This window comes from Canis lupus, chromosome 18 (genome assembly GCF_048164855.1).
Source record: "Canis lupus baileyi chromosome 18, mCanLup2.hap1, whole genome shotgun sequence".
Taxonomy (NCBI): Eukaryota; Metazoa; Chordata; class Mammalia; order Carnivora; family Canidae; genus Canis; species Canis lupus.
Window position 1 is genome coordinate 690,030 of NC_132855.1, and position 26,725 is coordinate 716,754.

Here is a 26,725-nt window from a genome sequence, read left to right on the forward strand (position 1 = left end):
AGTTCAAAAGTATTAAAATGTCTAATCACTCATCCTGGGATCCTTCATGTTCTTAGGGAGGGTACATTAATATCCATATCAGAAGAAAATGCTTATTTTCATGATTTAAAAAATCAGTGTGTTGCCTTTATAAAAAATACGAATATATATTTTAGTGCCTTTTCTTATTTCATATATCAGGACTTCTGAAAAATTCTAAAAAATTGACAGTATATACAGGGGTATAACCATAGACCAATTTTCAGTCAGAACGTTGGAATATCCACTATTTCTATCTTTGTAAGATTGGTAACCTTCTTTTTGCCAGTTAGGTCTTTAGGTTTGTCTTTAACCACTTTGTCTTCACTCATAGTAATTAATCCATATTTTTCTGTAGTATTTCCCACAAATCAATCCCTTTCCCTTCCTTGACCCAACCCAGGGAGGTCAGGTCCTCCCTGACCACACTGCCCCCCCCCCAAAAAAAACCTGTTTCAGTAACTTTTGTACTGATCTGCCTGTATTTACCTATTTTTCAGTTGTTCAGGAATTTAGGAGTACTACTTATATTTTTACAAAAAAATTTCTAGTGCTTCCTGTTGCTAATGGGGTTAGATTCACATCCTTTAGCCTAGCCTTCGAATTCTTCAACAATCTGGCCCCATCTAGTCTTTTCCAACCTTTTCTCCTTTTAGTACTCAAGGCAAACCCCTAACTTCAAGAAAATCCATCTGTCATATTCCCAACATGCTTTTACTAACCCAGCTCTCTTCCACCCTCACTCAGTGAAGTGCAGGTCTAGTCCTAGGTTACATGTGTTCTCGCGCTAGTACAGATTGCCAAGACTTGTCATTTGTTTTCTCTGTAAGAATCTTCCTCGTGACCGGACGGTCCACTGACTGGCAAGAACCTTTGTTCTCAACCCCTGGTTTTGAGGGAACGGGTCATCTTTCCACGGCTGTCTTGTACCAGAAGAGTGGGCTTTCCTCACTTCTGTCTGCCTAGGACCTTCCTTATGTAAAACCCTTTAGCCACTAGCAGACCTGCTTTGAAGAGAGATGCTTATATAGAAAATGCATTCTTTGTGCACACGGTAAGTTAATTGTGTAAGTGGATCCAATAAATGGACTCCCTAAGCTACATCTTTTGCTCTGTATGTTCAGCCCAACACCGGGCTCAGCCATGTGACTTGCTTTGGCCCCTGGAACAGCAGGAAACTTGGCACAAAAAGCAGTCACGCATGTTCACTTCCCCCCTTGCTCTCTGCCTTCATCATGAGGAGTCCTGTGGGCTTGCTCACTAGAGGAGCGGAAATGAGTAAGCCCGGTTGTTCTGGCCAAGGTCTCAGACATGGGTGAGCCCCACAAAATGAACAAAGCCGGCTAGCCAATTTAGAGCTGACTCATAGATGGATGAGTGCATCATGTAGAGCCCTCTGATCAGATCAGTGAATAATAGGCTTATGAGAAATAATAAATGATGTTTTAAGGTACCAAGTTTTAGGGGGTTAGGTTACACAGCAAAGGTTCGTACTGTGCACTCTGGTCTTGCTACTAAAGCCTGTTCTCTTTTTTCTTCTATACATCAGATGTATTAGTCCTAAATTAATTAGTCCTAAACTAATCCAGAATTGGATTAGTCCTAAAGCTGTAGAGTGCTATAGTTGTCCACACATGTAATCATGAGTGTGACCTTTCCTGTATAATATGCCCTTCTATAAATATATAATTTATGCATTTTGCCAAAATGGGCATTTAGGTGATTTCCAGATTTTGGCTCCTTGAGACTGCTACTCTACGTGTCTTATATAGACCTCAAGAGATGCTGTTTCTCTTGAGAGTGTACCTGAGAGTAAAACTGCTGAATTGATGAGAATGTCAATGTTACCTTTACAAGATAATGCTATGCTTTTTCAAGTTTTACCAATAGTTGCAGCAATATACGTTTTTATACATTTCATGTTCTGTGTATGGCTACATTACCTTCTGAAGGCAGGGAAGGGATCCTGATGTCCACTTGGTTACTTTGTCCATAGGCTTCAGAATATAGTGGATAGAAATTAAATATTGACAATTGATTGGTTTTTATGTACTTTTAAATGAAGAGGCAATATGAAAATTCCTTGATACTCCTCCTGTTTCCACTTCAGGCTGACTGAGCATGCTGAACCTGTGTTCAGAGATACCCTGAACATTCTCTATTACAGAATTGTAACCGTCCACACTCTGTCCGGTTATGATGAACTCCTCGTAGACTGGAGCGTGTTAGTCCCCACTGTTTGACCAGGCACTTAATACAGGTGTGGTTTCATCAGATGAGTCATTCAACAGCATTTTTTGATGACCATGTGCCAGACTCTTTGGGAGGAAGAATGGATGGGTAAAATTTACTGTAAGAAAATAATGTTTGAGGTACCTGGCAGGCTGAGTCAGTAGAGCATGGCACCTCCTATTCTCAGCGTCATGAGTTTAAGCTCCATTTGGGGGGATAGAGTTTACTTTAAAGGAAGAAAATGGTGATATTTAACATTAGCAGGAGAAATATATTCGATACAAAAGAGCTCATTACTTTCCCCACTGAGATAGAACAGCCTTTAGCCTAGTAGCAGAGGCTTAGAAAGTGAAGAGAAGTGTAAAACAGAGAACAAGCTGGCAAAGTATACTTGTATGGAAAGAACGTAATGTTCTAACAGGTGATTGTTTCTTCCATGACTTTGACATCCCAGTTTGAAGAGAGATCATAAATGAGTGGTTGACAGAATGTATTTTAGTCAGAATTCAGAAAGTCTTTAAAAACAGACAGTTTTTTTTTTTTTTTAACTGTTTTACTCTCTGGATATTTAATATACACACAGAAGTATTGCTCAGGTCAGTGGAGGTTTAATTTTCACTGGTCACTCTGGTCAGTGACAGAACAGGAATATGATTATTTGAGAACAATATATGTTCACTGAAAAATACTGTGCCCAGTAGGTAGTGATTGTGAAAATTGTGTTTTTGTGAATATTTATTAAATGAAACAAGTATGACACATATTTAAGAACCACGTGCCACAAAATGTGAGAAGCCACAGGAGAAATCTGTGACTCATCCAGATTTCTAGCCTGATGTGTAGACTCTGATGACCAAGGCAGAAAAATTGGGTGAAGGAAGTCAAGATGTACAAACTTCTAGTTATAGAACAAGTCATGGGAATATGACGTACAGCATGATGACTGTAGTTAATAACATTATGTTGCATATTTTAAAGTTGCTAAGGGAGTAGATCTTAAAAATACTCATCACAAGAAAAAAAAATGCCTGTGAGGTAATGGATGTTAACCAGACTTCCTGTGATCATTGTGCAACATATACAAGTACTGAATTATGTTGTGCACCTGAAACCAATGGTGTATGTCCTTCATACCTTAATTTGAAAGATAAGTAAGGATTGGACCTGCAATGGGTAAAACAGTGTAAAATGAATAAGATAGCTACAAGGGAACAGCGAGGTCATGTTTCAGGTTGCAGATACTGCAGAGAATGTGGGTAAGCTCTTGTGCTTTACCATGCTACTTTCAGCTTTGGACACAAATAAACCTTTTTATTCAAAGGAAAACAAGTTTCCCCTGAGTTTAGTCTTTGACTTGACCTTAAACAAGACCCAGTTGTGGACTTTTGATAGGCTCTGTTTGTAGTTTACAAAATTTGCACTTACAGGTGTATATTGTTCGCTCAAAAGTTTGATCATTAGACCTACTGAGTATATCCGAAAGAATGAAAGTGTTAGGTCCACATTTCAATTTTATGGTATAGAATTATGTAATCTGGGTATCTTTGAGATGTTTTCATATTATAGTAGTAATAGGCCCTATAAAAAAAAGTTACAAGGGAAACATCAAAAAGGACATAAAAATCTTTAGGCATTTAAGGCATTTAGGCATTTAAAAGTTAAAAATGAAAGTCCTGTATTTTCTGATCCTCTCAGCTATGTAAACAATTTTGTGCATATATTTTCATTATATTAATACATTCGATTTAGAGTAGTTTTAGAAGTCTCATTTTCAGCACTGATATTTCTGCTTACCATCAACCACATTAATGTTCTGACCATTAAAGTCATATCATGAATAAATGGGTTAAAAATTATTTCTTAATTAAAATTACTCCTGCAACTTGCATTTCTACAAAATCAGTTGGTTGTAATAAATTATATAAAGTGAAAAATTGAACTTTGTGATACAGAGCACAAATTGCATTAATGATTGATAGGCAATATGCATGAAATGAAAATTACTAGGCAGGAAGAAGAAAGTGTTTATCCTGCAACCAAATATTCAGTGAATGGATTATAGCTGTGATCTTCCCTCTAATGTTCCTCATAGTTATTGTCAGGAAAAGGTATGAAGAATCATGGGACCTTAATAATATGCCTTGCCATTTTAATTGCTGAGACAAGTAAGAGAATCTTAACTGCCAGGAGATGCATTACTAATTAAAGTGTCATTCCGCATTCATTCTGAAATAATTAGTTTGAATATTTGTAAGAGCTGAGATATAAATTTAGTTCCAAATTCAACAGCATACCCACAACAGACTTTGTGAAAATGATCTATGGTTAAGAAAGGTTAACAATCATAAAATTTTTAATGTTTCTTTAATTTGGTACAATTTGATTTTTATTGGATTATTGAACTTGAAAGAATGGAGTTCATGAAATTGTAAAACTTAGTATGGTTTTCAAATTGCTGTAACACTAAGTTGAATTCCTAAACTCCTTTCAGATTTCTGGGGTATTGATATTTTGTTTTGGCATTTTATCACAGTTTGGGAAAAACCTTTAATGAATAATGATGTCAACACAGAGTTACATTACAATGTCTGAATTATAAGGTCTGTTAACACTACATGGCCACTCATAAATAAGTCATGATTCAGTGAACTTTGAAAATTTGGGAGTGCAGTATTTGAGATTCAGTTGTTAAGACTTGCGTATGTTATATATCGTTCTAGGTCATTTCTTTTTTGCCGTATAACATTCCATGGTATTTATTATATTTTACCTAGGTAGTGCTCTAAGGATGAACACTGGACTTGTCTCCAGGCCATCATGATAATGCTCCCGACTGTCTCCCTGTGTGTCCACTTGTAGGCCTGTGTAAGAATTTCTCCCCACACGTAGCCAAGGATCAGACATAGACATACTTAATTTTATTAAGTATTCCAGATTTGCTTCCCAGCTTATCTGTTCCTGTTTACAATCCTACTTCTCTATATCCTTACCCAAAATTAGTATATGTCTCTTTCTAATGTTTGCTTTTTCTGATGAGTGGGAAATAATGTTTTATTATGTTTTTATTTTTTATTTTTTTGTATATTTTTTCATTGGAGTTTGATTTGCCAACATATAGCATAAAACCCAGTGTTCATCCTGTCAAGTGTTTTATTATGTTTCATGCGTTTGAGTATCTAGTCCTCTGCATTTTCCACTAGTGAGGCGGCTGCTTTTGTGATTCATGTGTTCTTTCTTCCCTGCCGAGGCCCTTTTTTGTTTTAAATTTTTTTCATTGTCTTGCATACGTTCTTTCTGTGTATCACCTCTGTCAGAGAGAACTTCAGTGATGGAAATATGTACCTGGACTGCCCATTAGGTTGAACTGCTATGACGCTAAGTTGAATTCCTCAGTTTCTTTCAGTGTCCCAGGGTATTGATATTTTTTTCATGATTTTGTTTCAGGATTTATCACAGTGTGGGGACTACATGTGACTTTTGAGCACTTGAAATGTGGGCTAGCATGACTGAGGAACCAACATTTTTATTCTACTTAATTTGTATTTAAGTTTAAAAACGGGGCACCTCAGGGGCTCAGTCAGGTGTCTCTTGATTTTACTTTAGGTTTTTTTTTTTTTTTTTCACTTTAGGTTTTGATCTCAGGATCGTGAGTTCAAGCCTCATGTGGAGCCTACTTTAAATAAATAGCCACATTCATCTAGTCTGTTGGACAGCAGAGCAGTCCTAGATAATCTTTTATTGGTTTTAACTATTATGACGTCCTCTTGATCTATAATTTGCTGGATAACCTTCTTGAACAAAATGCTTACTGGTCAAATCCATCAATTTTCCTCCCATGCATTTGTGTTTTGGGAGTTGTTTTAAAAGTGTCCTCCATCTCTAAATCACAGAAATGATCTCTTTCATTTTCTTCTTTGAAGTTTATAGATTTATCTTTTACACCTTTATCACGTAGGGGCTTCCTTTGGAATATGGTATCAGAAAGGCTTCCAGCTTTTTCTCAACAAGCCAGTTTTCCCACCTCGTGGGGAGTCCACCTCTACCTTTGCTTTTGTTGTACAGAAGGTATTGTTTATGGTCAGCTAACTTGATCAATTCTCTTATTCTATCATCTGCAAATAGTAGGTTTTTTTCCTCTTGATTTAGTGTCTTTTCTCTTCTACTATGGGCCAGAGCCTCTAGTGCTCTATTACTTAGAAGTAACAGCAGGCAAACCTGCCTTTTCCCAGCCTTGGAACTAAATCTGTGTTAGGGTTGTCCAGAAAAACAGAACCAAGGGGCTACACAAACGTGTGTGTTTTTATTAGGTGCATCATACGGAATTGGCTCATGTGATTATGGAGTCTGACAATTCCAAAATCTAGAGAGCTTATGTCTGAATGAAGGCCCAGAGTTACTGTAGAACCCAGAAGAGCGATGTCTCAATGTGAAGGCCATCAGGCAGGACTTGATGTCTTAGTTCAGAGACTGTCAGGAGAATCCTCTCGTACTGGAGGGAGGTTCAGCCTTTGGTTCTCTTCAGGCCTTCAACCAAGATGAGGCCCACATACTTTGGAGAGAGCAGTCCACTTGGTCTGCCAATTTAAATGTTAATTTCATCCAGAAAGCATCCCCACAGGAACCCCCAAAATAACGTTTGACCAAGTATTTGGGAACCCTTTAGCTCGGTCAAGTTTACCCATAAAAGTAACCATCACAATATCTAAAATTTCTTTTATTAGACATATTTGCTTTATGTTCTTGGTATGCAGCTTCTCTAAATTTCTCAAACCAAAAATGGTTAAACTTTATTAAATGCAAATGCTTTCTCATGTCAAATTAGTAATATATTTTCTTATCCTTTAGCCATCAGTATGGTGATTTACATTGGTGATATTAAACCATTCTTACATTTACAGAAGACAAGGTTATATTAAAGTTATTTTAAATTTAAATATTCTCTACACTGGCAATGAACACTGATCACCAAATTCATTATCTTTAAATTGTTGATAATTCATAGCATTCACACATACATACTGAACGAGTTTAACAACTGTAGTCTGCTTCAAAAATGATGTATATCTAACATCATCATTAGAATGATGTTCTTCTACTTGGAGTTTATTGAATTTCTTTGATGTAAAAACTAGTATTTCTCAGGGCACCCCGGTGGCTCAGCTGTTGATCCGCGGTCCTGGAATCCAGCCCCATCTGGCTCCCTGCTGGGTGGGGAGTCTGCTTCTCCCTCTGCCCCGCCCCGCCCCACCACCACCACTGCTCTCTCTTCTCTATCAAATATTTTTTTTAAAAAACGAAAAAACTCATTTCTCATCAAATTTGGGAAGTTTTCAGCCATTATATTTTCAAATATTGTTTCTAGCATTTCTTCTGAGACTTCCATTATGTGTATATTAGTGTGCTGTGTGGAATTCCACAGATTTCTGAGCTAATCGGTGCTCCTTTTTTCTTCTTCTCTATTTGTCTTCCTTAGACTGGATAACCTCCGTTGCCTGTTTCCATATATATGGATTCTTCTGCCAGAAAACACTGTCTTACAGAATGAATTTCTTTCCTTATTGACATTCTCTTTTTGATGAGACATTGCTTCATAATTCATTCCAAAAGTGTTTTCTTTAGTTTTGGAAAATATTTTAATGTCTAATATTATATCTTCTGCCTTTTTCTATGGAGATTATATTGTGAGAAAATTGTTGAGAAACCCAATTACAAACATGATTTCTCTGAGGGTGCCTTGCCCTGCTACAGATTTTCTCCCTTTCTCCCATAGTGAGAGGTAGTCTAGGGTTTCTTCCAAGGTCTCCTTATCCCTTCATCCTCAAGTATGATTGGAAAACCAAGAATAAGACCTACAGTGAAATTCTTTGAAAAGTTGTAAAAGGCTCCAAAAAAACATGAGTCAGCTTTGATGACATTAGACTCAATATTACATCCCATAAGCTGCCATCTTACCATTTATCCATTAAAACAAGGTCTGTTTGCCGTGGGATTCCTGTCAAAGTTTCAAATACATGTGTCTTCATCAGCGATGCAGTGGTGCTCTTCATTAGGTCAATGTAAGTAACCTGACCCCCGTCTGTACAAGCCATGTGAGCACACTGGAAGGAGTCCTTGACAGCAGCAAGCAGTCGATTAAATAGCACATGTATCCATTACCTGGTGGGGCCTTAACCCTGTCCGAGTACACATCTGTTACACTAATTAGCAAGAAGAGGAAGCTATGATTTCCTATACCTGAGACATCAAAGTAGAGCAAAGTAATTGCTTCAAATATATTGAAAGGCACTTTACAGGTAATCTTACTTGGTTATCACTTGATGTGATAATATATGTGATAAATAGATGATACAATTTATACAATGTATTTACGTATCATTTGTGATATTAATGTCACTATTCTGTCAATTTACAGAGAGATTAGTGAGGCAAAGGAAGTTAAGGAGTCTGATTAAACTCTTGTAACTAGTAAACGACCATGGCTTAACCCCATTTGTGTGATTACATCCACACAGTACTCTTCTCAAGTGGTTACAAGTTCACAAAAGTCAAATGCTGCCAAAGGCTGGGCAAATCAAGTATAAATGCATGAAGTCATTAAGAATAAGGTCATGAAGAGTGGAATAGTCAGGACTATGGGAATCGAGAGAACATGAAAAGCAATTCAAACTGTATATTTTTAATGCTGTGCTTTCAAAGTACATCTGCAGTCCCTATTTGTCCCATAAGGTCACCATTTTGCATCTCTTGGTTTATGGAAATTATCTCTCTCTATTCTTACCTTTGAATAGTTTTTAAGGCTTTGCTGGTTGCCATATACTCAGAAATAGTATTTATTTTTTAATGAGTAAGGAACCTTAAGTTGTTACATATTTTCTCATTGATTTCACTGAGGTAAGAGAATGAAAGGAATGTTAAAAAAATTTTTTTAAAACCTTCTTCATATGTTGTCTTAATGAAGTCCTCATTCATGAAGGACTGTTATTACTCTGCCATCTAATCGAATGATCCTTTCTGTTATCTCTGTTGTGGTTATCTGATATTAAGGTTTTAGAGGCTTGGCCTTATTGGTTACTGAATAAGTAATTGGAAAATCCTAAATATTAGGATCTTGATTTAGGATGTAACCTAACATTTGTCCAATATTTACTCATCCTCTCAGAATTGTATCCATCCACAGACTTGGCATGATGAATATCTTAATTCAGAAGTACATTTTAAGTCTGTGCCTTGGTCATAAATATAAAAAGCAAGTCTGCATACCATCTTTTAGCCAAGCAGATATACTTGATCCCTTCTGCATTTACATCCTCTCCTAGCAAGGCTTTGTGGAAGTGGGCCTTACATGTTAAAAGCTTAGAATATTCCTAGTTCAAGGAATTTACCAAAAGCAAATGGTTTAGATTGTTTAAATGTAAGATTTAGTAACAAAAGTCCTCATGTTAAATGCTCTAGAGTTTAGATAAAAATCAAAATCATCCCTTTTAAAGAGTTCAATAAATGGAATTTAGAGCACCAAATATTCAAAGTCCTAAACAGTGGCAAATTGGGTAATACACAGGGCTGGAGATGTGAATATTATATAATGAGGATAATAAAGGAGTTGCATGTGGTGTGCCTTGGGAGCACGTTAGCAGCTAATTCCAAGAAGAACGCTTTGCAATCATTTGCCCGTTGAGATGCATGTGTTCAGCTAAATGGAAATCTTGGACGGTCTCTCATACACCCCATTATTTGTAATTGAACACCTGATTTCTATCATGCAACAAATTAACATCTGCACTGGATCTGTCTTTTATGCATATGGATACACTGATTAGAATTTTGCCTATAGGCAGATACTTGAAAACAAAAAGACAACATTGTGAAACACTTCCAGCCATAATTTTTGATTACATATTGAGAATCGTTTAATTATCTTACTCCACTTAATTAGCCCTTCTACTTAGGTCAATTGCTTTTTTTATTAGCATGACGTGTTGGCAGTTTGTTAATTGGCATGAAATAACATGAGACTTTTCTGGGTGTTTTGTATGAGCTACATATTTCATGTGTGCTGAAGGAAGTTAAGGAAAATTCCGAGAGGTAAATGTACTCAGTAGCCGCCTTATAGCCTTTGCGAGGGTCACTGTGCGGTGCCACCGAAACCTCTTTCTGCCCTTTGAATTTCTGTTCTTTTGTTATTTTGAATGAGTTTGTTGGTTTGAATGGTGACAAGATTTGTAGACCCTGTGTGTATATTTAAGATAGAAGATTCTTGGGGCGCCTGGGAGGCTCAGCCCATGAAGCAGCTGCCTCTGGCTCTGGTCGTGACCCCGAGAGTCCTGGGATGGAGCCCAGCTTTCGGCGCCCTGCTCAGTACAGAGCCTGCGGCTCCCCCTGCTTGTGCTCTCTCTAAATGAATGAATGAATGAATGAATGAGTGAATGAATAGAAGATTCTTTTCTGAAATTAAGAGAATGATAAAAAAGAATAGATGGGTGTGAGTGTGTGTGTGTGTAGTAGGTGAAAGGGAGATATACACTGATGTTATGTAATAAATACAAGTTTCTCCGTGAACTACAGAGTGTACTGTATGAGTGTCCATGGAGTGTGTGATTACAGCCAGGAAGAACAGTCTATTTCCTCCGAAGACTTCCTGCGGGATGCCCTGGGAGGCAGGCGCTGCCACAGCCCTTGTAGCCGCTAGCAGCTGTTGCATTATATTCAGTCATTGAAGTATTCAGTATTTTTTCCCTGAGCCCTACATTTTACCACAATTCTGAGGAACTGTGTGATGGTGAGGATAGAGAACATAGAATAAAGTCGGTTTTCTTGTTCTTTATATCCTACTTTTTTCTAAATAGGATTTGTAGTTATTTTGCATCAACATAAAATTAAAGGCTAAGAGAGATTTGGGGATGACGTGGCCCAATAGTAATGCTGTGTAAGTAAAATGCTGAGGGCAAGGGCGGTAGGTCTTACCGTGGGCAGGTGTCTCTTCAGCTAACCTGTCCGGAGGGTCTGGCGCCCAAACACCACGGGCTGGGCTCCCTGGCAAATGCAAAGGCAGCGGATATGAGCTCCATCCCAGGGACGATCGCTCCGTCCTCCTTTCTTGTTAGTAATGTTTTCTTCCACTTGGGGGCACTGTGAGCAAATTTTAGAAGAAAACTTACTTTGATTTATGCCACTTAGAGGAATTGTTCAGAGTAATCTAAGGAAATTATAACCGATTATGTACTTTCAGGTAAAAAGATATTTTAAAATATAAAGGTGTGGCTTCGGGTTTCGTGAAGTTTTAGAGCAGGTACAGCTTCGTAAGTGGTTGACGCTTGGTCTCTGGGCCCGGAGCACCAGCATCCCTGTGACCCTGTTACAAGTGCAGATTCTCCGGGCCCAGCAATCTGTATTTCCACAAGTTCTCTAAGATTTCATTGCTTGCTGACATTTGAGAACCCCTGAATTAGGATACATGGGTTTTGATGTGTTTTTTACTTCCTAACGGTTCAGAAATTATTAGGTTAAAAACTAACCTATCTGATGTGCCTGAAATATTGTTAAAATTCTTTCTAGGAAAGGATCCTTTACACAGTAAATAAATGGGTCTGAAAAAAAAAAAGCTGGTTTCAGTCCGTGATTATATAGCTGGGTCCATGGGAGTCAGAATGGTTAGTTGATTAGTCACTTTCATCCCCCTATCCCTCCCCAAAAATGTAATCTAAGTGAAAGTATGAACTGCCACTTGTTTATATAGATCAATCAGCCAACTGATGGAATTTCTCAAATCTAACTCCCTGTGATGACATCCAGACACGGCCTGGATTTCAACATCATGCTGCTGGCAGTATTTCTTTACATTTTATAAGCATGTTTACATTTAAAGATCTATTATTGATTGGGTCATTAGATTCTCTTGAGAGGCAATTAAGAGACCAATCATCAGAGGCACCCGGCTGGCTCAGTCCATGGAGTCTGCAACTCTTAATCTCAAGATCAGGAGATCGAGCCCCACATTGGGCCTTGAGCTTACTTTAAAAATGATATAGGGGCGTCTGGGGGGCTCAGTGGGTTCAGCTCAGGTCAGGATCTCAGGGTCCTGGGGTTGAGACTCGCCTCAGGTGCCATGCTCGACGGGGAGTCTGCTTCTCCCTCTGCCCCTCCCCTCGCTCATGTTCCCGGCTTTCTCTCTAGCTCTCTCTCTCAAATGTTAAAAAAAAAATAAAAAAAAATCTAAAAAATAAGAAAAGTAAAAAAATAAAAATAGAAAGAAAGAAAGAAAGAAAGAAAGAAAGATCATTTAATCTATTTACAATTAGATAAAAAGACTCCACTGAGATCAATTTCAGATTTCTTACTAAGTGTAACTTAGTATAGGGAGTGTACTAGTTCTCTTTTTCATGAGTAGTTTTGTTCCAGTGTTCCTCAGAGTTTATGGAAACTACGCGAAGGGCACACTGCTGCCCTTAACAGCTCCAGCCCTTTAATGTTTTAGGAGGGAGGACCTCCTGGAGAGCTGGGGTCCTGGGAGGGAGGAGTTCCTGGAGTCCCGGTGCCTGGGAGGGAGCACGGAGCCTGTGCATTTTCCCTCCTGGGGAGATCTCTCCCATCCTTGGTCCCTACCAGGCCGCAGTAGTGCATTGTGTGCCCCTCACTCCCGTTCCCTCCGTGCAGACCTTCCTTATCTCTCTGTTGGGTGGAGCTAGTGTAGACCTTCTGTGAGTGTTCATGCCGAGGGAGGAGGGATGTTGCAGCCCAAAGACTAGGAGGAGCCGCTGTGTTGCCATCCCCTGCTGCTGCCCAGTCGCCGTGCTCTCCTCCAAGGCTGACCTGACTCGGTGGCCCCATTGAGGGGCCCTACTGCCTTGCTGTTAGTGTTTGTCCCAGGGGAGAGCTGTATCTTAAGAGCCGCACCTGGGGCCTGGCCTCCTGGCAGGACAGGGCACCCGTCGCCAGCACTCGGAGTGGCCTTGATCTCAGCCACCTGAGGAGACGACTGCATGCTCCCTGCGGACAGTCTTCCAGGAACATGATTGCTCCGTGGACATCGCAGCTGGGGGCCATTTCTCCGCTATTAATGATAATGGTAAATGAATCGGATGGCAGAGTCAGAGGGTGTTAATAGTCAGTGGATGTATCAGAAGGTGTTTATAAACTGTGTGACGGGGGCTCCTGGTGGCTCAGTGGGTGAGCATCTGCCTTGGGCTCAGGTTGTGACCCCAGGGTCCTGGGATCGAGTCCCGCATTGGGCTCCCTGCAGGGAGCTACCTTCTCCCTCTGTCTGGGTCTCTGCCTCCCTCTCTGTTTTCTCTCATGGATAAATAGATGAGTAAATCTATCACCAAAGGACACTATTTCCAAGATAACTGTACAGTCTTTGAACTAAGTTTGTTGTCTGTTTCCTTCTTTAAAAAAAAAAAAAAAGATTTTATTTATCTATTTGAGAGAGAGACATAACGGGTGGTGGGGAGGAGCAGACTCTGCTGATCAGGAAGCCAGATGCAGGGCTTGATCTGGGGACCTAGAGACCAAGGCCTGAGCTGAGAGCAGATGCTTAACTGACTGAGCCACCAGGCCCCCTTGTCTGTTTTCTTCTAATTGTAGAGCAGAGGCAGGTAGAAAGAGCACTCTGAGAAGCTGAAAAATGTTTGGATTCTCCTCAATTATAGTTACGTTGTAATTGATAAGTTTCTGTTGATTCACTCATCCCACTGAAAAGCAGATACATGTGTGCCAGCGACTCAGTCAAACCCCAGCCCCAGGACGTAATTGGACCTTCAAGCCCCTCATTTTATTTTCCTTAAGAAAAAACTATGCCTTCTTAGTTGAAAATGAACAAATCTCACATTTCTTTACAGTTCTTCTGCTGTCCAGGTGGTGCCAGCATAAAAAGAATTGGAGGGAAAAAGGTAGAGGTCAGCTTCTTCTATGTACTCATCTTTTTGCACCATGTTTTATTACTGGGGTTTTTACTATTAAGAAAAATGCAGGGAGTAGGGCGCCTGGGTGGCTCGGACGCATAAGCATCAGACTCTTAGACTTCAGCTCAGGTCATGATCCTCAGGGTCATGAGACGGAGCCCTGCTTGGGTCTCTGCAGGAGCATGCAGCCTGCTTGAGACTCCCTCTGCCTCTGCCTCTGCACCCCCCCCCCCCACTCACTCTTTCTCTGCCTCTCAAAAAAAGGAAAAAAATTCAGAATTCAGAGATCCCTTTGGAATGGCTTTATCAGTTCTTTTCTGTGAAGCAGTCTTGATACTGTATGAATTTGTGGAGCAGAATTCTGGTCTTTGTCCCTAGCTGTGTGGATTCATGGCAGGGGGCCTCTGCTTCCATTTGTCTTAAAAGTAGATGCTGGTCTATTTTTTTATAAAGAGAAAAATGGTTATTTATCTCCTTTGCTCCATCTGTGTTTTTCTATCTCACATATGCTTCTGCCTATGAATTTACAACTCTCGAACGATTCCATTAAGAAGGGAATGTTGAGTTATTTGAACTAACGTATATTTGAATGTGTTTGAAATAACATACATTGACTTGGGGGGAACCTTGATTTCCTGTGCTGACACATGCCTTAGAGTGCAGGAAAGAGAAGGACCAGATTTTGTTTTAAAGGAAAGTATCTTTGGAAGTGTCATAGTTTTGTTTGATGGAAGTAGTCCTGTGTCTCTCCAGTAGATGGAGCAAGCATTCCCTGAAAACAGAACATTTTTGTCCTTTGAGAACTTGGTGATAAAGGTGGCACTATTTAAGGAGTATTCAGTAGCCTTCACGACATTTTCTTTTTTAAAAAATGTAAGAAGAAAGGTTAGGAGAAGGTGAAGTGGTAGTTCACTTTGGACATATCGAACTTGTCAAGACATCTTATCAAATTAATGTAGAAAAACTTTAATGCTTAGTAGTAGGTAAATAATCATAGATGCCACTAAGGTCATTTTTAACCAAAAATACCCGAAACTTGAAATTTCAAATTTCTTTTGTAAATGTCAAAGGTTTTTTTCTTTTTTTTTCTTTTTTGTATTAACTATCTTGATTTCATTTCTCTTTGTATCCTGCATTCATAGGCAGAAGTACTGTGAATATAGTCTAATAGGCAAAGAAATAAATGGAATTTTTAAGCTTTAAAATGAAATAATGGGAGACATTTTACAAGCATAGACCAATGAAGGTGCCATGTACAACGAGGCTGGGGTTAATTAGACTATATTCACTTTCCTTTATTGTGTTATTCTCCCCCAAATAAATAGACATAGGTGAGAAAGAAACTGTATATCAGGGTGCATTTTTCCATAGTATTCTAGAATTTTTTTTATTTGTTGGTAAATAGGAATTTCTCAAGAACCTAAGAAAATTCAGTAGCTGGAACACATATGTACGCTACAGAAAATTGACTTTTGCCTGATGAATGAGAACTAGCTTTGTTGTAACTTGTGAAATATCCTAGTTACACTTGATTTTAGAAAGACAGACACATTTTTGTCCCAGTCTTGGAAAGTTGTCTTTAATGGTCAAAGCTGGAAAATTTATTGTCACTCCCCCATGCTTTCCAGAAAGTCCTTCAAAGAATGCAGTTGGATAGGGATATTTTTCAGGGTGTCCTGCTCCTACTAATGTAACGGTGACGACGGTCCCTGGATTGACCTCGTGCCTTACAGCTGCGGAGGCCCCTCCACGTCCCTCACTCTGTTTCTGTAGGGACGCTGTTGGTCACACTCAGGGCAGATACTACTGTTCTGTGTGTGAGACAAGTGGGGAAGTCCTCCCAGGCACCAAGTAGTTGAGGGGACGTAAAAATACCACTCGTTTGTGTCCTCCTCTGCTCTCCCTCTCCTTCCCTGCCTCCGTCTCTAACTGTGTTCACTGTTTCATCTGTCTGAAGGAGCATATATTGCTCCCCCTGATACTCGCTTCCGCGTGCAGGGATGTCCGTGACCATGGTGACTCCTGGCCTTAGCTGGCGGGGTGGGTGAGCGCAGGAGCCGGCGCCCTCGGCATCTCCCGGGCGGTCCGTGGTGGCATCCTGGCACAGACGGCCATCCCGGCCAGCACGGTCTGCGGCTGCAGTTCGGACACTGCGTCCAATAGGAACGCCTAGGATGGAGACAAAGAAAAGAGAAAAATCCGTGAAAAAGTACTGGGCCTCCTCAGAGATGCCCGCGATGTCCACACGTCAGCAAACTTTTTGTAAAGATTATTAGTCGAGTTAGAATCTGGGGGAACTTTGAGATCGCTCGATGTAGCACGTTCCGTTTTGACTAAAAGGCCCCATGGTTCTGCGGCCCTGGTTCACACTGTGTCACCTGAAGTGCAGGCGACTCCCGGGCACCTGGCCGCCGCGGGGGGTGGAGCAAGCGACTCCTCACCTCAGGGCTGGGAGGTCAAGCCCCGGGTTGGAACTTTAAAGAGAGAAAGTGCAGGAGTCCCTTTTGTGGATAACGGGGTAGTGGCTAGACTGGACTCCCGAAATCCTGTGTTTGCTTTCATAGCAGCCAACGCTTCTCTTAGGTTTTGATCTTCCGCAGTAAGGTAAATACCAAAATAACATTCTGTTGAAACTATTTGAATACTCGTGATTCAATAAAAGTATAAAAATATCAACTTCATGGAATATCCTAGGTCTACCCAAGGCTTTTTCTCTTCCCTTGACACACAGAAATTTTTGCTGAAGATTTACTGCCTTTCTGTTCTTATAATAGTTCCTAATGACAGACCTAGAAACGGCCATGTAGTCGTCCCCCAAACGTCTGTGGAGCATCTGCTGTAAGAGGCACGGTGCTGGGATGGAGTGATGAGTCGTGGCCGACGCGGCCCTGGCCCTTGCAAGGACGTATGGTCCCGTATGTATGGCGCGCTATAGGCCGTGGCAGGGCGATGGACGTGTCCACATCCTGCCTAATGTGCGTAATAACGGCATGTGACCCCACCAGGGGTGCCAAGGAGGGGTTCCCCGAGAAAGGTGATGGTCACACTGGGGGGTGGGGAGAAATGGAGACGTGAGACTCCAGAGCTAGACTAGTTTAAATTGTGGGAAACGAGTGAGGTTGTAGGAAGTGTGGGACTGCTGGGCTAGGACAGAGCACGGGGAACAGGGGGCGTGTACGAAACAGTACGTGGGGTCAGAGCCGAGGAAAGTGTCTGTGGGCCTCAGAACGGGCAGCGTTTACAGATGTGAGCCCCCACCCAGATCTAGGCCCACTCTCGTGTCCGGAGTTCAAGAGCAGAGGATCAGAGAAAGGTGAGCCGGAGCAAGAGCAAAGCTGGGTCCCTGCCTGTGTGTCAGGCAGCTTATCCCCACGGTCGGGCCGAGGCGCCGCGCCGGAGCCCCCACGTCTTGAGCCGCAGCCCCACACGGCCCCGCGGCCACAGATGAGATGGGCCACGAGGCGTAGATCTGAAGCCCAGGTGACCCAGTGTTGGCAGAGCAAGGCGGGGAGGGAAGCGAGTCTGTGAAATGGCCGGCGGCAGGAGGGATTCAGACGCCCTTGTGAGGACGCGCGTGAGGATGAGTTACTTTAAAGGCGGGCAGTTTGTCGCGTGAACGGAGTCCTCCAGAAGTGTCCCCGTTCCCGAAGACCAGAGGGCGACCTCCCAGAACGAGAGCTCCTCCGGAACGCAGAGGTGATCCCCGGAGCCCATGATCCAGGTGTTACAGAAGCTTGGTTTTCCCCCAACAGAAACGTCTAGAGACTCTAGTAAGATGATGTTGGAAGTGAGGGTATTTCCGTCATGACCCGGATGCTCGTCAATTTGGAGCGGAATGCAGGTGCTCAGTGGTGGCACCGGACGGCCGCCTGGCTGAGCCCGAGCGCCTGTGAGGAAGACGCGGCCGTCCTGAGGCCCCGTGTGTCCCCGGCCCCGCACCCTCCTCCCCTCACGCGGCCCAGGGTGTCTCCCGTGAGCTCGCCGCGGCCTCGTCCTTTTACTGCGGGATTCCTGCCCGTAGCCGGCAGCCCCAGACGTGCTGGGAAGCTCGGAACCTCAGATTACCTGTTCGGTGACTTGCGCTTGGAGCGCGCACACCGGAGGAGCCTTCCAGGCGGCGCCTGTGCCCACGGTCCGTCTTGAGACCCGCCGAGCACGGAGAAGGCCCGACTCTCTCCCGACGGAAGGCGGAGGCCTGCGGTTCTCTGCTGACTCGGTGACGCGGGTATCAAAGTCGGGCTCTGCGGGCGAACGTCGGGCCAACAGGGAAGGCGCTGCGGAGCCAGGAAGACCCGGTTCCATAGGCGCAAACCCCGCGCTGAGACTCCTGTTCGTTGCGCCCGAGCCCCTTGCAGTTCCTAAAAGGAGGAGAGTTCATAAGGGCCCAGTCACAGACGCCGGGACGCCGACCCGCTGGGCGTGAGTGCTCGCACCCTGGCTGCTCGGTGCGCCGCGTGTCCGCCGGCCGTGACCCCACAGCGGCCCGGGGAGCCTGGCCGCGGCCTGTGCCCGCCTCGCGGGGGTGGAGGCGCGGGCCTGGGTGTGCGCGGGGCAGCCCGCTTGGAGCCGCCTGCCCCCCAGCTGCCGTGCTGCCCTCGGAACAAAGCGGGAACGGCTGCGCCCGTGAGATCCGGCCTGCGGGTTGGCGTCGGCGAGGACCGGCGGGCGGCCTGGAGGCCGTGACCCGGGCGCTGCATGGGCGCGCTCTCGCCAAGGCCGGCAGCAGAGCTCCTGCCCGCTTGTCCTCCAGGTGTGCGCGGGAAGTTAGGGGGCAGCGCCCCGACGGGCCGTGAGCCACGGGGACAGCGCCCCCGACGGCCCGCGCAGGGTGACTGGGTGGCGTCGGCCTCCGCAGAGGGCCCCTCGCAGCGCCGCGCCCTGTGCTTCCATGTCGTCGGGAGCGGCCCGTGGCCATGTGAGCAGCGTGCTCGCACCGACCCCTCCGGTGTCACCGCTGCCCCGCCAACGCCAGCCTGGAACGCAGCCGGTGCACGCCCTGGGGACTCCCGGGAGACGGCGCCTCTGAGCAAGGGGGGGCGCGGCGCCTCTGACGGCCCCAGCCCCGGGAACCTGCTCGGAAACGGGGGAAGAAGCCCACATTCACCTCACGGTTGCCGTGGGAAGTCTCCACAGCGCCCCCGGCTGCACGGCCCGTTCCACAGCAGGAGTCTTGGGGTTCTTCCCGGCAAGCCCGTCAGATCGCGGGGGCTCCTCACCGTGGCCCTCAGAGCGCGGGGGCTCCTCACCGTGGTCTCAGATCGTGGGGGTTCCTCACCGTGGGTCCCTCAGATCGTGGGGGCTCCTCACCGTGGGTCCCTCAGATCGTGGGGGCTCCTCACCGTGGGTCCCTCAGATCGCGGGGGCTCCTCACCGTGGGTCCCTCAGATGTGGGGGTTCCTCACCGTGGCCCCTCAGATCGCGGGGGCTCCTCACCGTGGGTCCCTCAGATGTGGGGGCTCCTCACCGTGGCCCCTCAGAGTACGGGGCTCTGTCCGCCGACGCCCCGCGGGCCCTCCCTGCTTCCCCACCGCCCGCGCCCCACGTAATTGGGGGAGCCTTGGGCCCCGGGCAGGAGTCGGGTCCGGGCGTCTCGGGGCGGGTGGCGGGTGGCGGTGGCGCTGTGGTCTCCAAGGCCGTGCCTGGGCTGCGGGGTCGTGGAGGTCGTGAAGGCGGGAGGGCGGGCGGCCCCGAGGCCGAGGCCGAGCAGCGGGCTGAGGGCTGCGGGCGCCTGAGGGCGAGCGGCCCCCTGGGCTCCCCGGAGCCGCCGCTCCGCGCCCGCCCGCCGCATTGTTGTCAGTTAAATGGGATCACGGGTGTCTGGAAGGTGTTCGAGAATGAACCGAAAATCATTTTCACAAGTGGATGATTACTTCTGCCACATGTTAACCGAACTCTATCAGAATGGCCCAGTTCTTGAGCCTGCATTAATTGCTCTTTCAACCTTGACTGAGGTTTCTCTTTAAGAAAGCCCTTTCCAGGACTGAGCGCCTCTATATATTGATTTTGCCCCCTTTCTGTATTTTTCCTTGAAAAACGAAGCCCTGTGCAAGGAAGACTTTATCATTCGACATGTAGATTGATGGTTCCATTGCTTTGAATTAAAAGTAGACTCAAGTGATCCAGCAGAATAGTCCTTTTATCCAGGCGCTGAAGGATTCCCATGTTCTGTACACAGTTAAGGTTTTCAAATATTCATTAGTGATGATTTTTCATCATAAAGTGAAACCATGAACTCCCACAGCATGGACTCAGTGCAAATACACGGGCACATTCTCCTTTCTATTAGACGTGTGGGCCACCAGCCTAATTGAAACTTAACTACAATATTTAGTACGGAGGATTTTTCTGCATGTCGAAGCGTTCTCTGAACAATCTTCAAGTTAGAAAGAGTCTATAAAGTGCTTTTAAGGTGGTTGGGCAGCTGTAACTAGTGATTTCACGTTCCCATTTTCCATCTTAAATATGGCACACGGCGTATTAGCTGCTTGTTCACTAGAATACTGCAGGGCGTGCTGGAGCTCAGACGGACTGTGTCAGCAAGTGGAGTTAAATCTCAATTTTAAAAACTAACTAGAAAATGAGTTCTTGAGATTTCATTAACTCTGTGCCCATATGTATTAGCAGAAAATATACACCATTTACAGAAAAGTGGTTTAATTTATTATTATTAATAATTTTGGAGGGATTTTGGCTTAAAGGAAGGCAAATCACAGAAGGATATACGTGAATCTCCTTTTAAAAAACGTTCAGAGGGGCATAGTAATGTTACCGATTTTTGTTTGCTTGAAGCTCATTTTTACCAAACTCCATTTTTCTTACTCTGTTCTTGAGACCATTTCATTGGTAATAATACATCTTGGTAATGAGCAACACAGATCAAACAGAAGTGTTTATTCCTGTTGTCACAAAGCATTCTGATGGATTTCATAAAGGCTCTGCTTTTTTTTTTTTATTTTTTTTTTTTTTAGGCTCTGCTTTTGTCTACAAAATGAAAACTTCAGAAGCAACTTGGCTTATTAACACATAACTCTTGTAGGGACCATAGTGATATCATAAAGATTGTGCCGTTTGTGGTGTTGAGAGTCTCTCGTGACTGTAGGCAGCTATGGGTAGAGAAGATGAAAAATAATGCCCTGTTTGCCTTGTTGGTGGGCCTTATCAAAGTTCTTTAATTTTCTCTTTCCTTCTCTTCACGAGACGTTTTTCCTAAAAGCACCCACATCCTATTTTAAATGTGCAGTCAAAAATCTTAAAGTTCAGTGTCCCATAGCCTATATTTGAGGATAGAGGATGACCCAAGAATACTTGGCAATACCAAAAAAATGGTCCTAAGCGAATGAAACATTGGTACACAGTTTTGTGCCTTGTTTTCGAGCAATGGTCGCTGTGTCTCTTTGGAACTACTTGCACTCTCCATCAGAAGCAGACCTAGAAGAGGGATTACTTCTTTAAGATTATTGCTGTGTTTATACTGATTTATAAAACCAAATGCTTCAAGGCTTTAAGTCTTATGTGTTAAATCCAAGCTTTGTGTCAGTGCTGCTAATTTCTTTGTCACCTAATCCCATGTAAGAAGAGAAGATTTTAAAGTTAAGCAGGCAATTTTTTGTTCAAAGGGAACAGCTTCTTAATACCTTAAGTTGGATGTATTGATGAAAGCAAACACTATTAAGTAGTATCTGAGCAGTTACTTTAAAGTAATCCAAAATACTCCAGTTACAAGAGTATTGTGCTGCACTGGAAATGGTTCACTGGAAAAAAATGTTACATCTTTAGTACAAATTAGAATTGGAAATATATTCTTTTCAAATATGTATGTACAAAAGAATATCTCTCTTACTCCCATTCAAGTAATTCTTGGATCAGATTTAATTTAGATGAGGAATTTTTTCCCCCACGGCTATACTCTAATAGAGACCTGGAGAATGTAGTAGGACTGTGAAAAGGGCTGATATGTGTTCCTTCATTTTCCATCCACTTGCTACTTAGCTGAAATAATTTAACAAGGATAAGTATAAAAAATGCTTCATTTAAAACCAAATTCAATAGGTTGATGAAAATGAATAATGTTGAAAACCCTATGAAAAAAAAAAAAGAAAAAAACCTGGCTTTCCTCTTTAAAACCTCTTCAAAATAAGGTGAAAAAAGCCTAGCAGTGCGCATTAGAGAATGTTGCTCTCACGCTGTATGATAAATATTTATTTTACTGGATAACATCATAAATTGTCACGTAGAGCCCAGTTAACTCTGTGTTCCCAGTTTGACTGGTATTTGGCAGGTCTGATTTACATACCCTTGAAATTTTTTTTTAATTTTAGTTAATTATACAAGATTCAGAAGAAGCTAATTATGACTCAGCAGGTTACAAAATATTCAGGGAGATTATAACTGCTGAGCCGACTCCCCGACAGACCTATAGGACATGAACCAAGATAGTCTCTGTCCAGAATGACGAATATACTGCCTGGAAGATATTCTCTACATCTTTATTGTAGAATCAGATTCTATAAAGCAATAAAAAACCAATTTGTTTAGAATTCAGAAAGGATAATATTAATAATAGGTTTTTAAAACTCTAAACTATCTTTATGAAACAGAAATGGATGACAGGTAAATAGCTTTCAAAGATCTGTTTAATTAATATCATTGCTAGATTTAGCCCTGTCGACCATACGTTCTCCTTTACAGAATTGTACAGTTATAATTGATGTTCATAATAATGACCCTGAGATGCTATAGGGTCCTTTCTAAATCATTAAAGAAAGATAAAATTATATTTTATAACTATTTGAAATCAAGTTGATGTATATATATACAAATTCTTTAAAAAATAGTTAATGGATATAGTCTATATAAAGTAACTCATTTTTAAATAATTAAGAATACTCAGTATCACTATGTAAGTGTAATGAACTGAATCTTACTGCCTAGTAGAGCATAATATACTAAATGTAACTTTAATATATTTTTCTGAAATAAAAACAACATTACTGGGTTTTTATCCATAAAAGAGAATTTGTAACCTAACACTGAATATTAAAAAAAAAAAAATGGGTGACGAGAGAATACCTTTTGATGTTTATAGAAGTTTCTAATAAATGGACTATGTGATGATGACCAAATATTCAAAAGATTTCGGCTTTTTGCTTACTCTCCCCACAACTCAGTCCTCCTAAAGCTAAGGTCACTGAACCACAAACTTGGGAATAGCCTTGAGAACTCGTAAACCATTTAACCGTTAAAGCTTGTAGGAGTTCTGCAGTACTCGGGTAGCTGTAGACCAAAGATAAGGATGTTTGTCACGGTACTTGATTTTGTCATATCAGGGATAGGACTTATGGCTCTATAATGATTATGGTCCCCAAATTTCTCATAATGGTAATTTCTTTCTGATCATGAAAATAAGCCGTGCTCTCATACATTGCTAGTGGTAGTGTAAACTTGTACAGCCACTTTGGAAAACCAGTTTGGAAATTTCATGTAAAGTTACACACTTCACATATAATTCAGTGATCCTGCTCCTAGATACTTACCCGAGAGGAATGAAAACATAGGCCCACGCAAACACCTGTACATGCATGTTTATAGTAATTTTGTTTATGATTTGCTAGAAAAGTGAAAGCAATCCAAATACCCACCAACTGGCAAATGGATAAACATGTTGAAGTAACTTCATACAATGAAATATAATATTCATCAGTGAGAAGGAATGAACTCCTGATACAGACAACGGGGTGAATCTCAGAAGCCTTTTATTAACTGAAAGAAGCAAATACAATGTGCTCCATACTGTCTTTTTCCATCTATATGGCATTGTGGAAAACCACGTAAAGTCAGAAATCAGAACAGCGCATGCAGAGCTAGGGGATGTGAGGAGGAGGTGAATCATAAAGGGGCCTGAAGGGAACGTTGCAGGGTTGCAGGTGGGCTGTCAGTCCACTGTGGTGGTGGTTACTTACCTCCCTGTGCCAACACTCACCAGGTCACACACCTGAAGTGGATGATTCTTCCTTCATGTAAACTCTACTAATAAACCTTACTTTTAAAAAAATGGAAGATATGCTCAGTGAAGAAATTCAGTGGAAAAGTAAAGACGTAAAGACCAATATGAAGGAGCACCTGGCTGGCTCAGTAGAGCATGCAACTCTTGATCTTGAGGTCCTGAGTTCGAGCTCTACGTCGGGCATAGAGATTATTAAAAATACATGTATATATGTGAGATTCATCTTTAATCTCCAGCATGGTATTAACTGCAGGCTTAACATTTTGGTGCATCTTACTGGATGTTCTTCCTATGCATATACTATAAGCTCATAAAGTTAAGTACATAAAGCTTATAAAGTTAGCTTTATAATAATTTTTCCATATCCTCCCTTCTTGGCATCACTTTTAATGGCCATTTACCCATTCCTTACCATTTGATTCTTTAACGGTTTTGGAGTTTTTATTTTAAACAATATTGATGAACATCTTGTTCTTCACTCTTAGTTTTAAATTTCTCTCATACCTGGAATCTAATTTTATACCAGTAAAAAAGCAGCTAGACAGTGATACTAGGTACTAATCATTCCTAGAGTGGAAAAAACCTCGAAATTTGTTGAAGTTGAATTCAATGTGTTCTTATTCAGTATAGTTATCTTTTCTGATGTATTTGTGTCCATTTTATTTCATAACATTTTTGTCTGGCTAATGTGGAAACTGAAGAGCAGAAACTATCATTTTTACCACGTAGCATTTATAACATTTCCCTTATGCAGTTAATCTTTTTTTGAATTGTCTTTTTTTTTTCCTTGTACAATTCATGCCTAGCAACTTTCTAGACGTGCTTGTTCAGTTGTGACTTCCATATATGGCTGATTAAATTCCTTCTCGTAGTGCAACACCCCAAAATACCTCATGGCCCAACATTCAAATGCCTTCCTTGGTTCCAGTCTCAAATGTCTTTCATCCAATTTCTTATGACACCTCCCAATGTCCAGTGTACGCATCTATGTGTCCACCCACAGCTCTGCTGTTGTCGGAGAATTCCTACATCGTCATTCCTAGTTTGTTGGTGCGTGATTTTGAATGATGTTGCAGCGGGTGTAGTATTCCTCGTGTAAGACCGTTGCTCCCAGGAAGACTTGCCGACACTTGCTTGGGGTGTTGATGGTTTGCATGTCACCGTTCACCTTCACTTGCATATGACCCAGCAGCGTGCTGAGCAGCGTGCTGAGCGAGACACTTGAAGGAGCGGAGAAGCGGGCCGTGGTCACAGGCAAAGGTGACTCCAGATGTCTTCTGTGGCTCCGAGGCAGCTGTTTGGTGTACATCTTGCATCTGTCGTGTCCACAGTACCCAGCTCCTGAGGTCATTGCTGTTAACCCTGTGAGAGGAGTTTGGGTGTGTGCCTTTCAGGAGAGGGAAATGACACAGGAGAGGCAGCAAGAGAGCAGCGAAACACTGTCACCAAAACCGTAGAAGAGAAATTAGAGGCTAGAGCGCAGGTGAGGCAAAGGGCGTTGGAGGGACCTCAGGAGGAGCTAGTGAACAGCTGAGAACAGTAGCCGTGGATGCTAAATGAATTCGAGTTATGCCCAGGAGCGTGGTGTCAGGGGTGTTGTGCAAGCCCAGCAGAAGTTACCCAGCTAGCGGATGTGTCTGGAAGAAACTACGTAATTGATTTGGGCAGTGCAGATGATGATTTCCCATGCAAAAGCCTAGTTTTTATTTCCACTTTGAGTAATTGCAGGTTTATTTCTTGATTCTGAAAATCCAGAACCCAGGACACCAAGCTCATAGATACAGAGACTGGATGGGTGGTTGCCAGAGCCGGGCGGGCCGGAGGTTGGACAGATGGGGAAGAGGTATTAAAAAGAATTTAAAAAGAGTGCCCATCCATTTCAACATGCCTCAGCCAACATCCTGCATTTCTTCTTAAAAATGGGGCGAGGTTTGCTTTGCTTTGCAAAAGAAAATTATTTAAGTAAGACAGAAACGAAAAAGTCATGCCAAGATTTTAGTTTTAAAAATCATGAAAGCCTCTGGGGGTGCCTGGGTGGCTGCGTCGTTTGAGCTTCTGACTCTTGGTTTGGGCTCACGTCATGATCTCGGGGTCGTGGGACGGAGCCCCACGGGAGCTCTGCGCTCAGCAGGGAGTCTGCTCCTCTGCCTCTCCTCTGCCTCTCCCCTGATCACGTACTCTCTCTAAATAAATAAATATTAAAGTAAAATAAACAAAAACAAGAGTCTCGAGACTTTTAAGCCCCCAAATAAATGATTAACCGTAGTACTTTTTTATTACTCAGAATTGCAAATAAATTTAGTTTGCTTAGCCTTTACAGTGACAAACCTTCACATCAGAAATAAAGGACTGTGATAAAATATTGAAAAATCTTGAATTTAAAAATTAGGCCTGCAGTCGTCACATTTCAAACTTCTAACCGTGTTTCCCACTGTCGTAGAAGGTGTGTTTAAGGTTCCATGGTCAAATTTTAAAATAGCTCTCCATGATACGCTTCACTTGATTAATTTTTAGCATCATCTTTTTCTTCCTTGATATATGTATCTATATATTCAGTGAGAACCCAGGTCCTATT

At 42.6% G+C, this 26,725-nt stretch overlaps 1 protein-coding gene across 16 annotated transcripts in view; it reads left to right on the forward strand.

Moving 5' to 3' along the window:
• Window positions 1–26,725, forward strand: part of CADPS2 (calcium dependent secretion activator 2) — a 454,201-nt gene that overhangs the window by 267,259 nt on the left and 160,217 nt on the right. The gene's annotated exons all lie outside the window — the stretch shown is intronic.